At 41.2% G+C, this 14,622-nt stretch overlaps 2 pseudogenes across 1 annotated transcript in view; both read left to right on the top strand.

Moving 5' to 3' along the window:
* LOC146812845 (epidermal differentiation-specific protein pseudogene) overlaps positions 1-4,705 on the top strand; it is a 30,020-nt pseudogene extending 25,315 nt beyond the window's left edge. The window contains exon 2 of the transcript XR_014966927.1: positions 262-4,705. The product of XR_014966927.1 is annotated as an epidermal differentiation-specific protein pseudogene (transcript). The remainder of the gene's footprint in view (positions 1-261) is intronic.
* Positions 306-14,622, top strand: part of LOC146812844 (epidermal differentiation-specific protein pseudogene) — a 24,406-nt pseudogene continuing 10,089 nt past the window's right edge.

Raw genomic sequence — 14,622 nt, 5'->3', positions numbered from 1 at the left:
GTTTTAAAGTTTTGTTTTAATCATATCATGCTGTAAAACATGTTCTCATATAAGGTTTTTATTTCTGTATTCTCTCACACCGTGATATTTTCGTTTTATGTAACTTGTAATGATTTTAAGTAATCATACAATAAACTTGTCATTGACATTGCCATCAAAATATACCTTCTTTCCTTTTAAAAGAGAGGAGCCAGTATTGTGAATTTTCACACAATCATGCATGATTTTTCTCCACTGACCAGCTGTCGTTTTGTAACACAGGGTCATCACAGAAGACAATTTTGAAACTTCATAGCTGATCACCATGAACACCATCACTGTCTATGAACTTCACAAGTTCCAGGGGCTCCAAAGGACCTTTACAGCAGATGTTGTGAATCTGGCACAGGAGAACTTCGGAGACTGCATCTCGTCTGTGAAGGTGGTGGGGCAGCCATGGCTAATGTACGATCGTCCCAACTATCAAGGATCGTTCAGTGCCCTAGAGGAGGGAGAACATCCTTCCATTGAAATGTGCGACAAAGCATCTTCTCTGAGGCTGATCACTGAAGACCTGACCAATCCAAAGATCACACTCTATGAGAATCCCAATTTCTCTGGTAGTCAAACAGTTCTGACTCAAGAGACCAATTTAATGTTTGGAAACATGAATGATGAGATATCCTCCCACAGAGTCCACAGCGGAGCATGGCTTCTATACGAGCATCGAAATAGAGGGGGAAGGTGTATTGTAGCCAGGGCTGGTGAAAATCTGGCAAACTATCGTGATGTTGGTTTCAACGATCTAGTATCTCACGTGTATCCTCTGTGCCCTGGGAAACCCTCCATCACCGCCATACTTCTGTGGGACAAGAAAAAGACAGATAGTGAAAAGAACATCCAGGCAGATCAGTATTTTTACATCAACAACACAGACAGCGAGCAGCATTTCACCGCTACTTCTTGCAAAGAGTTTGAGAAATATGTCTCCCATAGCTTTGAATTCAGCAAGGTGTCTTCAATCAAGGTGGGTGCCTCATTTACCTTGCAAGGAGTGGCCAATATTTCGTCAGAGGCGTCCAACACCTTCTCAGTGAAGAAAGATGAGGTTGAGACATTCACCACAAGCAAAAAAGCAGAGTTAAGTTTGCCGATGAAGGTACCGCCACGCACAAAACTGACTGTCAGTTTCATGAGCAAGGAGGTTTTGATCTCAGTTCCAGTGGAGCTGAACATTTTACAGGGTAGTAAGGCTGTGATTGAACATGGCACATACCACTGTCAGTCTGGCACAGATATCTACATTGATGTGCAATCTGACACCATTAGTAAAGTGTAGTATCAGTCACACTTTCTTCTTGTTATGGGCTACGCCTCAACATTCATATGCTATTCTTTGTTTATGCTTTTTTTTAAAACAGAGATATCTTCAAAGGATTTTTTTAGAGCTTCCATTTTCACACAGCATATTCCACAAAACATCCTTTGCTAGCAGACAGTCATCCTGGGACTCAACTAATGCTTGATGCCATAACATTTGTTTTTCTGGTAGGTTAACAATGAACGTTGACCGCTTACCAGAACGTCAACCAATGGCATATATGGACTGGGTCACTGGTTGTCATTGCTACATCAAATGTTACCACGAGTCAGGGAGACAAGGCCATGTGCTAACCGCTCAATGGATCTCACTGAGACACATGTGTATGCCTGGGAGCTTTATAACTTTGGGCAGTGCTGTGCTGTGATTGGCCAGTGTGCATGTGTGCTGCACTTCAAGCTGACTCTCTCTTCGGGTGCTTGGTGGCAATGATTCACTGTGACAAAGCTTCAGCCATTGCTGTGCCATACCTTCCCATTGATGTTTACTGCTGCATCAGTGCCTGTCTGCTCTCAGCAGATATTCTGATAAGCAGGGCACAAGTCAGAAAAAAAGAAGTGGGGGGACTTACCAGGCTAGGCAGTATGCAAGAGAAAGCATGATGCGTGCCATCACAGCGCATAATGTCACGACGCGTGACATTGCACATGACATCACAAGAAGTGACCTCACTGGAAGTGACCTCACTGGAAGTGACATAACAGGAAGTGGCATTAGATATTAAGAACTCACACATATGTATATCAGGTATATCATGACTACATTTAAGTGCATTATGAGATTTAACATATGCGATTTGGTGTTGGGGTTGTGCCAAAAAAGTGGCGCAATCCCAACGCAAAATCTGGGCCTCAACTAATACATTTATTTTTTTAAACCCTGCCACAAAGAAATTGGCAACAAGGAGGCACATGGCAGTTGATCTGTTCTGCTTAATTGTCTGCAAAGTTTGCATCTTAAAATATTTTATTGTGTTGAGGCACCTGCTGCAGAGGTGCCTAGTAAAGCTCAGGGAGCAATAATAACGATAATGGGGAAATAACTCTGGAGGTTAACACGTTTGTTGGAGAGATCTGTGTTTTGTCGGGTCCCAGAAATGAATCTAACTAGTATAGAAGGTTAATGTGTCTCCTGCAAAGCACTTTATGTAACATGCAGATGCCAGATTCTTATCTTATGTAGAAAGGTAAGTCGGTTACTGCTTTGAACAAAGAGATCCTTTGTCACCTGCAGTTCATACACTTGAATCCTTGTAATATAGCACAGCGAGCTATGAAGGACATGTGACTCCAACACCTTGTAAACCTGTCTCATGTAACTCATCTTGTACATTGATTCACACATGTACATGATTTGTTGTCGATGTATAATGAGAATGTTACGTAAAGAGTTCTGACACCTTGCACTGGGTTGCATAGCGTTAAGAACTAAATAAAATAGTGCTATTGAAATTATTTGTGTAAATACTGGGACAGGCCAACACATCTGACATTCTTACAGTGCATTCATCTCTTATATACAGGGACGGAACAAAGGCAAAAGCATGTCTTTCTTAAGTACCTGTGAAGAGATAACAAGCTGGGTGCCTTTGTTTCCCCTCCGTGGCCTTTACATTTAAGTCTGAGGTTCCAGGACCCCTCCAGTCAGGATATACAAACAAAACAAGGTCTGTTAGCCCCTTAACTTTGGTCCAGCTGGAGGTGAATAAAAAGCTCCCTCGCTGCCTGCACTTTGCTGCAGGGAATGTAAAACAGATAACCTTTCGGCACTGCTGAACGTGTCCCTTGTCTTAAAATTACACCAGGACAAGTTCAGCATATTTCTGTTAGGCCCAACTTCTTGACAGGGGGGACGGAGTCCACACTGTGAAAATAGTGGGTGGACGCCATGTACCTGCTTGTACCCCCGACTTGTGCCCTGCTGCTAAGCCCATACTGGCCATTGTATGTCATTGCAGCAACAATGTCTGCTTTGTACAACACATAAGAGAAGTCCACACTATATATATATCCCCTAATTATATCTGCTAGAAAGATCTCTGAAAACATGTGCAAATCAAACTAATTCACGCCCTAGAACCTACTTGTCAGAGCTGCACGAGTGTTATTCTTCTGTCCACAGGACATGAGCCAAATTCATACAGCAACTGTGTGTTACTGCTTTTTTGGAGTCATACTTCTCTCCCAAGGGCCTTAGTTGGTGTACAATATGATAGGTTACTGGGTGTCTGCTCAATGTTTTTTATAAGCCAAATACTGGCAGCAAGAGCATAAGTCTGGACGAGTAGGATCATCTCCATGGTTTTCATTATCAGAAGAGCACACTTGCAGAATTGGAGCCCAATTCACAAATAAGGGTCTAAAGCTGTACTCAAATATTTACACCTACATTCAAGTGTAGATTTACAACTTTCTAGAATGCCCAAACTTTTCCAGGAAAATACATGTTCCAGGTGTAGGTTTTCCCTTCTGAAGAAGGTCATATGTCATTCACAAAAAGATCTCATTCCTCTGCAGATTTACCAATAACAGAGAACTCCACACAAAGGGAATAAAAGCCCCTGTGCAAACACACATTTGTTTTTTTGGAAAACTTACTTGCCTTACAATCCCAGCAATTTAGCAGATGATAATTCCTCTTCTTACATGGCTGATCTACAACTCTTTCCAGGCAAGAAAGAGGAATAAGAAGAACTTGTAAATGCCCACAAACATCACTAACCATACCTTGGAATGCCCAGTTCCCACCCTTGAGCAGAATATAAGGCAACGCAGGATGCTAATAGGTTAATGCCTGCCTGGAATCACTTTATGAGTTTCTGGCAGGTGCAACTTAGGTACATTAGCATGTGTCAATATTCATCCAATGAGTCAGTGGCATAGCAAGGTCACCGTAGGGCCCTAATGCAAGCATCAAAAACGGACCCCCTTTGTAGAAATAGAAAACATTAATATTTCTGCAGCAGAGTCCCCTCCTGGATCCAAGCCCCAGGTTTCATTGCACCTGCTGCACCATTGGTAGCTACATCCGAGAATGGAGAAACATTCAAGCGCAGCTGTACTGGATTACTGGACTTTAGATTGTTTGTCATTGTTTTCTCATTATATGACATTTAGCTGGTATAGGTAGAATATTTGTGTACTTATTTTAATCTAAACAAATAACTCCCCAGGAATTGAAATAGACAATGTTAATTTTTGTGCATGTTTGTGAATTTAGGATTACTTTTGGTTTGGGGTTTTTCTCCAGTATGGGAATCTAGTCCATGATAAATGTTTTCATTTCCTGTATGATTATGTCTGTTTCTGGTTGAGAGTGAATAAATCAAAATGTTCAACAGTTCAAGAGTGCAGTTGAGTGATCATTATTTTGAATTGGAAAGCTTTATCGGCACCATCACAGCACTGATATATTGGATGTTTACCTAAGAGTCAGGGGTAGCAAAATTGACTTCAGTTACTTTGACCTCAACCCGCATGATATCAAAGGAAATTGACACACAAGATCTTTCACTCTGATGGCATCACAGGAAGTTCCTCTATCTTTATACAGTTGTAGATCAAAATATTGACTACTAAAACATTGAACTACGAAAATATCTTGACAAAACATAACGTCACACACATTATAATTTATAAAAACAAATACAATGTATTAGATGACATAATTGCCATCATGCAGTTGAATGAAACAAAAGAAAGAAGATAACACTCTGCCAGAAATATTACAGAATAATTTAATTATTTATCAAGATATCTATCATGGGATTCATGGCATTAAAAATTGCAACAAGATTTAATAAGGCATAGGTGCTCAGTGCTCCAGTGATTACACATTGGAGTGACAAAGAGAAATAAATGTGTGTTCGGAAAGAAGGGCAAGGATGACACAAAGAGCAGTGCTGTTGGATAAGGACCATATTCAGGTAGCATTAGTTCATGCCAGGGCATTTGACCCTATAGTCAACAGCTCTTCAATATCACAAGAAATGGGGAATCATCATCAAAACCAAAATATAGTAGGAGCCAGAGGCACCTAGAACACTTAAACAAATCATTAAATGAAGAAAAATGAGGGCCAATGACTCAGGAGAACAAAACCTAGGAATCAGAACAGAAAGATACATTTACATAGAGTCTAGCCTTGCAGTCAACATTAAAGGTAGATATCAACCTAACACAAGGACAAGTCGCCTAAAGCTTCTTATGAATTCGCCTGCACAAACGAATCAAACAAGAGCCTGATAGATGTGTTTTAATGATTGTAACAAGTGCCAACAGTGCAAGGGAAAACCACGACACACTGGTTGAAAAAGGGTGACACACCAGGAGGTTCTTACCACTGGCAATGCCCATTTTGTTTGGAAAGTCTAAAAATAAGGGGACACATTAAATACAGTACACAGCAAAAAAATAACAAGGACTGCATGTAAAGGTAGTAAAGGAAAAGGAACTTACCCACCCAACTGATGCAGCAGCTGGCTCAAAAGCTGGACCACAAATGTTATACTTTTCAACCATGACCAGAGGTCGCACCTCTCAAGACCATATCCAGTTGTGCAAGTCTTTAAACCCTTACTGTATAGTCTCTTTCCATTTGTGGATCCCTATAGACATAGCAGTGATATAGGTACAATATGTTTCTCAATTATAGCACAAATTCACCCTCAGGGTGTGACAACGAGATGCCCACAATGTTCCGTCCCATGCATTAAACCCTGTTTACGCATGAGTCAGAATCATGAGTATGAAGGTATTTAGCACATCCGATATTTATTAGATACATTAATTACCTCAATGCTTGTTAAATTTCCGCAGGCCAAACCTGCCGAAATCTAACACGGGAAAATATACTGTAATTACGGTATCATGCAGATGTTGGTGCATTAAACACCAAATTCACCATGTAATTCACCATAAATTCATAATAGGTGTTATTCATCAGACCCAATAAATAAAATACTGGCGGTATTGTTATTTATCAGGAGCGATAAATATCAGCTATACTCGTAATCAGGCTTTGTTTGGCTTAAATATAACACAGAGTCATTTATGTCAATCAATTTTCAATTCAATACAAGTTTATTTAGACCAATGGTCCTCAAACATTTTTAAAAACTACATTAATACAACTACTAAAATGACGGTTCTTAATTAAAACATCATAAAAATTCATATAATACACTTGGATTTCCTTTCAACATTTCATATAACATAGGCCACATAAAACAATAAAACAAACATTTCAGATCTAATCACGTTTGAGAAATTCTTTAACTTTTTGGATGAACTTCCCCATGGCACAAGCTATGTCTAAAGTACTCATTTCTGTTAAAAGGTTTACTGCTTGAACCCTGTTTTTAATATCATACTTTTTAAAAATTGGACGTAAAATCTCTATTCATATATCTAAAACCTCCTGACAATCCAATAATACATATAAAATGTCACATGTTGTTCCCAAAGTGAAGGTGCATTTTCCCTTGCTGTCAATCATAGATCTTTTTACCCCATTATTCACATAGCAAGGGTTAACCCGAATTCTTAACCTTAGCAATTCTCTTCTTAACCGACTGCTAGGTAACCTAACAATATAAGTGAAATATTTATAATTTTGCCATGCAGAAGCCATAAAACGTACAGAACTTTTCCTCAAGAGGTAATCTTGGTCCTGCGCTCGAGAAAATTATTTTCCCAGGGACCTAAGTCCCCTCTTGTCAACCTCAATTAGGAAAGTCTGGGGGCACAGCGTAACCTCCATCGTGTAACACGCTTTAGTGATGTTAGCTCTAATCCCTTTTGCCCACGTTAGCTCGCTCTTTACAATCTCGTTTCTGCACCATTGCGAGATTTTATAATCTTCTCCCATTCCCAGATGCTGCCAGAATCGTAGTAGGGCCATACAAGATTTTATACCCCATGAGGTGATTCCCAATTCTAGTCTCACCGCCTGGACCATTGAAGACTTGGGCAATGAATATACGTTTTTCAGTATTTTTCCCTCCTCAATGTCCCATCCGTTTTTGGCACTCAAATATAGCAATTCAGCACCGTGCAAAAATTGTGGTGGTACCATTGCTGAGTAAGTTATTAGGACCGGTCTGTCAGACATTTTGCCATAAGCACCGTTGGATTTTTTTAATCCACTAACCGATGCTGATGACCTCAGCTTTAGTGCATCGAGGTGGGTAGGACATTGCAGACTTTTCTCGAACCACATTCCCAGGTACCTCTATTCTGCTACCTTTTCCAACCTCTCGGAGCCCAGAAACCATGTAAACGGTTGTATGTTGGAACAACGAGTTCTACAACCACGACTTCCCTAACAACAAGGTCGCAACCACGACCTCGTCTAAACCACAACATTTTTTCACCATGCATTCCTTTGCCATGTTTTTTCGTGGTAAAGGAATGCGTGGTAAAAAAAAATGCTTCCAATCTAGTACCCCGATCCCTCCAACCCTTAATAACCAATTACACCCACCCTAAAAATACCACAGATATTAAAATACATACATCATGATAAATCGTATGCCCTGTTGGGCATTGTACCCTGTGTACAGTGACAGCGTAACGGAGAGATAAAAATAAAACCAGACCGATCTGAGGTCACACCTGTCGCTTCCAGATTACTTGACACAAAACCTCCATGTAGGGCCCTCAAACAGTGCTACCTTTTCAATTTTTAAATAACGGCAGCGTCTAGTGCATTTCATAACCTTTCACGTGAACCCCCCACTATGTCAGTCTAAACCTTATAACTTTCAACCTCTCACCCCGCCCTCACCACCAGAATCTGAAGTCATGCAATGTCCATGCACTGTCCATCTAAGTTGCTAGAATCAGGGAAAAAGAAGCACAAATGAAGAAATATAAACAGGTTCGCATAATTAGTGCACAGATCCACTTGCACAAAAAAAACTGGTAGTCAAAGCAGGGAGTGAATGCTTTTATGCGTGTGAGACATTACCATTCTGGCGATTTGAAGAATAATGAACCCTTATTGGAATATATCTTAAGGTTTTCAAAAGTCACCTCTGGGTTCTGTGCCTAGATCGAGCCTCACCCAGTGTCTGACGCTGACAAACAGCACCCTAGAGATGCGTAAACAATAATGTAATAGAGGTTTAGGGATACCCCTGGTTTTTTTGCAGTTTTTCGTTATATAGCGCTAACTCGACCCGAAAGTATTGGAGCGCTTTTACATGAACACCATTTACATCACACGAGGACACATTCATTTTTAGTAGGCACAGGGAGATTAAGTGATTTGCCCAGAATCACAGGATGTTGAACCGTCGCCGAGACTGGATCTTACGCCGCATCCTCCCCTTCCCCTTCTCTCCATATATTTCACTAAAATATTAGTATCACGTGGACAAGTCTTATGAAAAAAAAGTAACATGTTAATTAAAGCAATGGAAATTTCAGCATTAACAGCAATTACCATATGGAACACGGTGTAGAGGTAAACGTGTTTCTGTTGCTATCACATCTGTCTGGTTGGGCACAAAAACAATTATTATTATTACTAATATTACTACTGATGCTACCAACACAACCGTCTTTGCGTTGCTGCACTTTGCATCAATGTCGTGACCTTCAATTTAATTTCAAAATGCATTCAATAAAAAACACTAATGTCGTACTCTAGAAATGTTTTTAAATACAATTACATTAATGCAGGAGATAATGTTTAGTGTCGGGGTTTTGCTTCAAATCACTCAGCCTTAACCACGTACATGCGTGGTTAAGGCTGAGTCGTTGTTCGGGCAAGTCGTTGCTCGGCTTTCGTGACTCCGGAACTTGTTGTTCCGGAGTCGCTGTTCAGGATGTTTGCCCATGTAAACCCTATTTTCCTCCGACCAAAACATAAGATCTTTGTCTTATCAACAGTATTCATTGAACCTGTTTAGCTTTCTTTGCAGACCAATCTCTGTTTGATCAATAATTACAAGGTCGTCCGCATATAAAAGACATGAGATATGTTTCCCGTCTTGATTCAGACTTTTCCCAGTTACAATACCTAGGATTGAATGTAAGTCTGCAATAAACAAGGAAAAAAACAAGGGGGCCAATACGCACCCCTGCCTCAGTCCATTGCCAATCTGAATTTTCTGAGATAAGCTCCCCTCTGCATCTAAAATTATCTGGGCCCTATTATCGGTGTGAAGTGCTTGAATCAGCCCTAACAGATCCCTAGAGATGTTATATCCAGTCAAAGTCTCCCACAGCAGTTCCCGGTCCACTAGGTCAAATGCTGTGCGGATGTCCACGAAGCAGCAGAACAAACTTCCCCATGCTAGATTGACTTCCGCGCAATGGACCAGAGCGCGAAACAGTGGTCAACCGTTGAATGTCCCTCTTTGAGCCCCCCCCCCGTTCCGTGGGGCACATTCTGATTTACTTCTGCCCAGTCCTAACGCCTTCCCAAAATTACTTTTGCAAAACCTTTGTCTCCTATGTCTAGGAGATTTATTAATCTGTAATTCTTCGGGGCTTTTAAATCTCCTTTTTTGGGGATTGGTCTTATGATTGCTCCTCTCCAGTTTCCTGGAAAGATGCCTGTGTTAAGGATCCCCTGAAACATTTTTGCAAAAAACTCTGCCCACCACTCAGGCCTAGATTTTATAATCACTGCAGGCAGATTATCTGGGCCTGCGGCCCGGGTAAGGTTTAGGCTAGATATTATTTTTCTAATATGACTGGAGGTAAAGTGCTCCTCCCTCACTCCTGGCAAAGATATTGTTATTACTTTCTTTAGCAGTGGCCACTTCCCATAAATTTCCCCCAAGTAACCCACCCAGTCATCTTCTGGAACAACACAGTGCAGAGACCCTAATATTTTGCCGGAACTTTCTTGGACCAATTTAAAAAAAACTTTCACATCTTTGGACTCAATTACGGCTAGCATACTTACCCAACAACTATCTTTATAGGTTCTTTTTTTGTTCCTAATAATCGTTTCATATTTTATCCTTAATTTCTGTAGAGTAAGGGACATTTCAGCATTATACATTACCCTAAGTCTTCTTTCCCTTTGTCTAATATATGCTTTTGCTTTATGACATTACTCATCAAACCATGGTCGTTCTTTATTATGGGATCTATTTTTACTAACTACCCTGGGTTTACTACATTTAATTTTCACCCTTAGGCATTCCTCCAGTTGTCTTATTGTATTTTCATACCAATGCCATTTTTGATTGGAATGTTTTCTAATGAAAGGGTCTGCTGTACAGCACTTAATTTTCCAATGTGCTCCTCCGATATGCAGGTTGCAAGCCGCTATGGGTAATCCACATGTACCTGAAGAGGTATCTCTCTCTGCTTTCACCTTGTTGCATATAATTTGGTCTTTAGAGGATAGTGATCACCACGCTCCACTCTTACCACCCCGAAGTACTTAATTCATTCAAAGTTCCAGGCATGTGTAAACACATAATCTATAGGGCAGGGTTGCTGGCCTATCGTAAATGTGTGCCTTGCCGGCCGATCAGCCTCCATTCTCCCATTCACACATACCAAGTCCATAGAGCCCAACAACTGTCCTAATGCCATATCTTGGGCCAAATTATCCCCACTAGGAAATATGGCAACCTCTATATTATAGGAGATCAACAACTACTTACTCCATGGATCTATTCTACGGGGGTCTAATTTGTGGTTAAAGTCGCCCAACACCAAGAATACATCCTTCTGGTAGTTATCACATACAGTCATCATATCCTCTTTTAAATTTCCCAGTTCCACCTTATATTCATCCTCCTTTCCCTTCTGTATATAAACATTAAAAATAACTATACCTTCATAACGTGGGACGGGTTAATACATTACAGATTCATAACTAACTTGCAGGTGGTGAGATACGTTTGTGTGTATTGGAGGACAGTCGTGAAACGAGAGAATACTAGCAGGAGACAGTGAAGGCCAGTCGATAAGATAAGGTCAGGAAAGAATAGTGTGAGCCAACAGATAGTTGAGACGCGGATTAGAAAAGCCAGACAGGGATTAGTGTACTCGGCTAGTTCTAATACCAGCTTTGCAAATAGAGGCTGAGGGCGTATTTCGACACCGGGCTACAGAAAAAGCAGAATAGACTTTGTTCGCCGTGCTGCCTGAGTGATGGCAACATAAAATGGCGGCGGGCCACAAAATGGCGGGTCGATTCGATCGTGATCGAAAATCAAAGTTCCTCAGACCCTCCTTTTGCCAGAACTCAGGCAAGATAGACTCATGTTAATCTGAGTCCACGTCAATAGCCATGAGGTCATCGAGCTGTTGCTGTAACATCATTCTTATGTTTTCCGTTACTTGTGGCTTGGGTTTTGGGATGCACATAGTAGCACAAAAATTACAGATAGCGGGACCACAGTGCATACAAAGGCAACAGGAAAATATAATGGTCAGGATTATACCAAGGAACGTCAATGCTTTCCAACCCCATTTGGACAGTAGTCTCCAAAACCATTTCGTTAAAGACCAATCTCCTTCGTCCTGATGAATAGACTCAGAGATTATGTGCAACTTGGAGATAGCTTGGTATACTGTTGGAGCGTCATTAGGAATAAAAATACAGCAACTTGACCCGATCAATTTGCATACTCCACCACGATCGGCAAGAACAAAGTCTAAGGCAACTCGATTTTGCAAGGTCATAAGACGATCCGCCTGTAGTTTTGCCGTGATGTTACTTAAAGCTCCTACAGTGATGTCTATTGTAGTCTCTACGACACGGACCAATTGCCTTATATTTCTGCTGTTAGCCATGGGACCCCAGAAGGGAAGAAAACCTTTAAGGAAATCTCCTCCTTCCTGTCCTGCTGTGTCCTTTGAATCAATAATCCCTCTGCCATATCGGGTTTGGTGATGATTTGCGGAAGCAGTGTAAGTAGGGGGAAGAAGACAAGCTATATAACAAGTACCAGAGAAACCCGTTGGTAACCAAGTATAAGCTCTATCATAGCAGATGAAATAGGTGCCTTGAGACGGCACTAGAGGAGGCGAATTTTGAGAGGAATAAATGTACGTGTGGGAGCAGTTACTCTTTTGTGTAGTGTCAGAAGAGTGATTGTTTATCTGCAAGCAGAAGTTACCCTGATGTGGTATAGTCCAGATCGGTGAGGACTTTCCTTTTCCAACCTTACTATTGAGACTCGACATGTATTGGGTGACGTTCCAATTGGTGTATGCTTTTCTTTCATCGATGGAAATTTTACTATTTTCCATGATTTTAGCCATAACTACCATACCCTTAATCAAGGAACTGTGACTAAAATCTGGATAATTAATTTGTGAACTAACGGATCGTCTCAATTTGCTTTGATAAGCGTTGGAGAAGATGACGAAGTAAGCCCAAGCAGAACCTTCATAAGAGAAAGGAAGGATGAGATATGGCATTCCTTTCTCTGTGGTATGTGGCATAAGACCACACACCCAACAATCAGTTGTATTAATCACTAATTTGTGCTGATGTAATAGCTGGATAAAAGAATTGTTATAATACTCAGTTCTTCTGACGAGTTCATGTGAAGGGAGAGTATAAAAGAGGTGTGGAGAGATAGTAGAGGAAGGCAAAGAGGAAGAAGGGGAGGTCTTTCTTGGCTGCAAAGCATAAATTATCCACCCAATAATCGCCAAAACAATACATAATGATATAAGAACACATATAGTTATACTAAAACGACTGTACATTATTTTACAGGATGTTTTCTTCATTTCATCTCTTCTTTCTTTATTACTTAGTGTAGTTTCCATCTTACTAATGGATGCTCACGGCAATTTTCCTCAATCACTGAAGTCACGATGCTCTACCGTCCTATGACACTGAAGATCCTGCAGACCTATTGTCACTATTCAGGTCGTGACCTAGACTCCTAACGTGACCCTGCAACTGGGATAGAATACTACACAAGGGAGAAGAAAGTCTTAAATGTTCTTTAGCCTGGATCTCAAGTTGTAATGTTCCTTCCCCGGAACACTCTGATTTTGGAACAATGTTTGTGGTTCAGTCGTATCCAAGCGACGATGCGATGGAATTGCTTCCTGTAAAATGTCGTCGTCCTCTTTCTCAGACAGTGTCCCATTCAGGTGTGCATCACTAAAAGGCACGAATCGTGGAGTCTTTTCGCTTTCACAGTCAACAACCCCTCTACGAACCCACTGATCAAAAGGCAAAGGCACTTTCTTGCAATGCACACCGTGAATCTAATTTTTCTTTCCTTCAACTTTAACTGCTGTCCTTGTAGTCAACAAAACCATTCGAGGCTCCCGCCACCTGGGTTGTAGATTGCTGGACCTCTGAAAATTCTTCACAGACACCCAGTCACCTGGTCGGATGGAATGACCTGGGTCTGTGGAGGCCTCCGGCAGAGCACTCTGAACCTGTTGATGAAGAACACGCAATTTAGTCGTAAGGTCATGCAGATAATCAATCAACATTGGATATGGCAAGTCTGAGAATTTCTTAGGGCGAGGTATTCCCCATACGTTGGCCGGACGGCCAAATACCACTTCGTAAGGGCTAAGTCCCAAACGAGAGTGTACTGCAGTTCTGGTGGATAGCAGGGCTAACGGCAAAGCATCAGGCCAATTGAGTCCTGTACTTGCTTGAATCTTTGCTAACTTCAACTTCAAAGTTCCATTGTAACACTCTACTAAACCCGCTGATTGTGGATGATTTGCCGCATGGAACTTTTGCTTGATTCCAAGACCTGCACAAACTTTCTGCATGACTTGGCCAACAAATTCGCTCCCATTGTCACTCCAGACAATGCGCTGCAAACCAAACCTGGAGAAGAACTCTTTTAGTAGGATTTTAGCTGTGGATAGGGCTGTATTATCTTTCAGAGGGTATGCTTCTATCCACCTCGAAAAGGCGCATATTACCACCAGAACATATTTGAGGTTGTTGCATCGCTCCATATGAATGTCATCAATTTGCAACACCTCAAATGGATATGTCGGAGGAGCAAAGTGACCTGCTGGAGCTGGGGTTCCCTTTCCTGGGTTGTACATTAGACAAACAATGCAGTGCTTTACTACATTGTCTGCACATTTTGGGATATTTTCATTCTGCCACACTGGTGCCAGAAGTTTACAAATGCCTTTTGCACTTAAGTGGGCTGGACCATGAGCCATAGTAACCACTGGGAGAACATAGGCATCTGGTAACAGCCAACGTTGATGTTCAGATAGTTCCACCCAACAACCCATCTCATCTAACATTCCCGTACTTTCTTTCCACTTGCTCAACTCCCTTTC

Source organism: Triturus cristatus, chromosome 7, assembly GCF_964204655.1.
Source record: "Triturus cristatus chromosome 7, aTriCri1.1, whole genome shotgun sequence".
In the NCBI taxonomy this organism is placed as follows: Eukaryota; Metazoa; Chordata; class Amphibia; order Caudata; family Salamandridae; genus Triturus; species Triturus cristatus.
The sequence above is the reverse complement of the archived record's forward strand: the minus strand, read 5'-3'. Positions and strand labels throughout refer to the sequence as shown.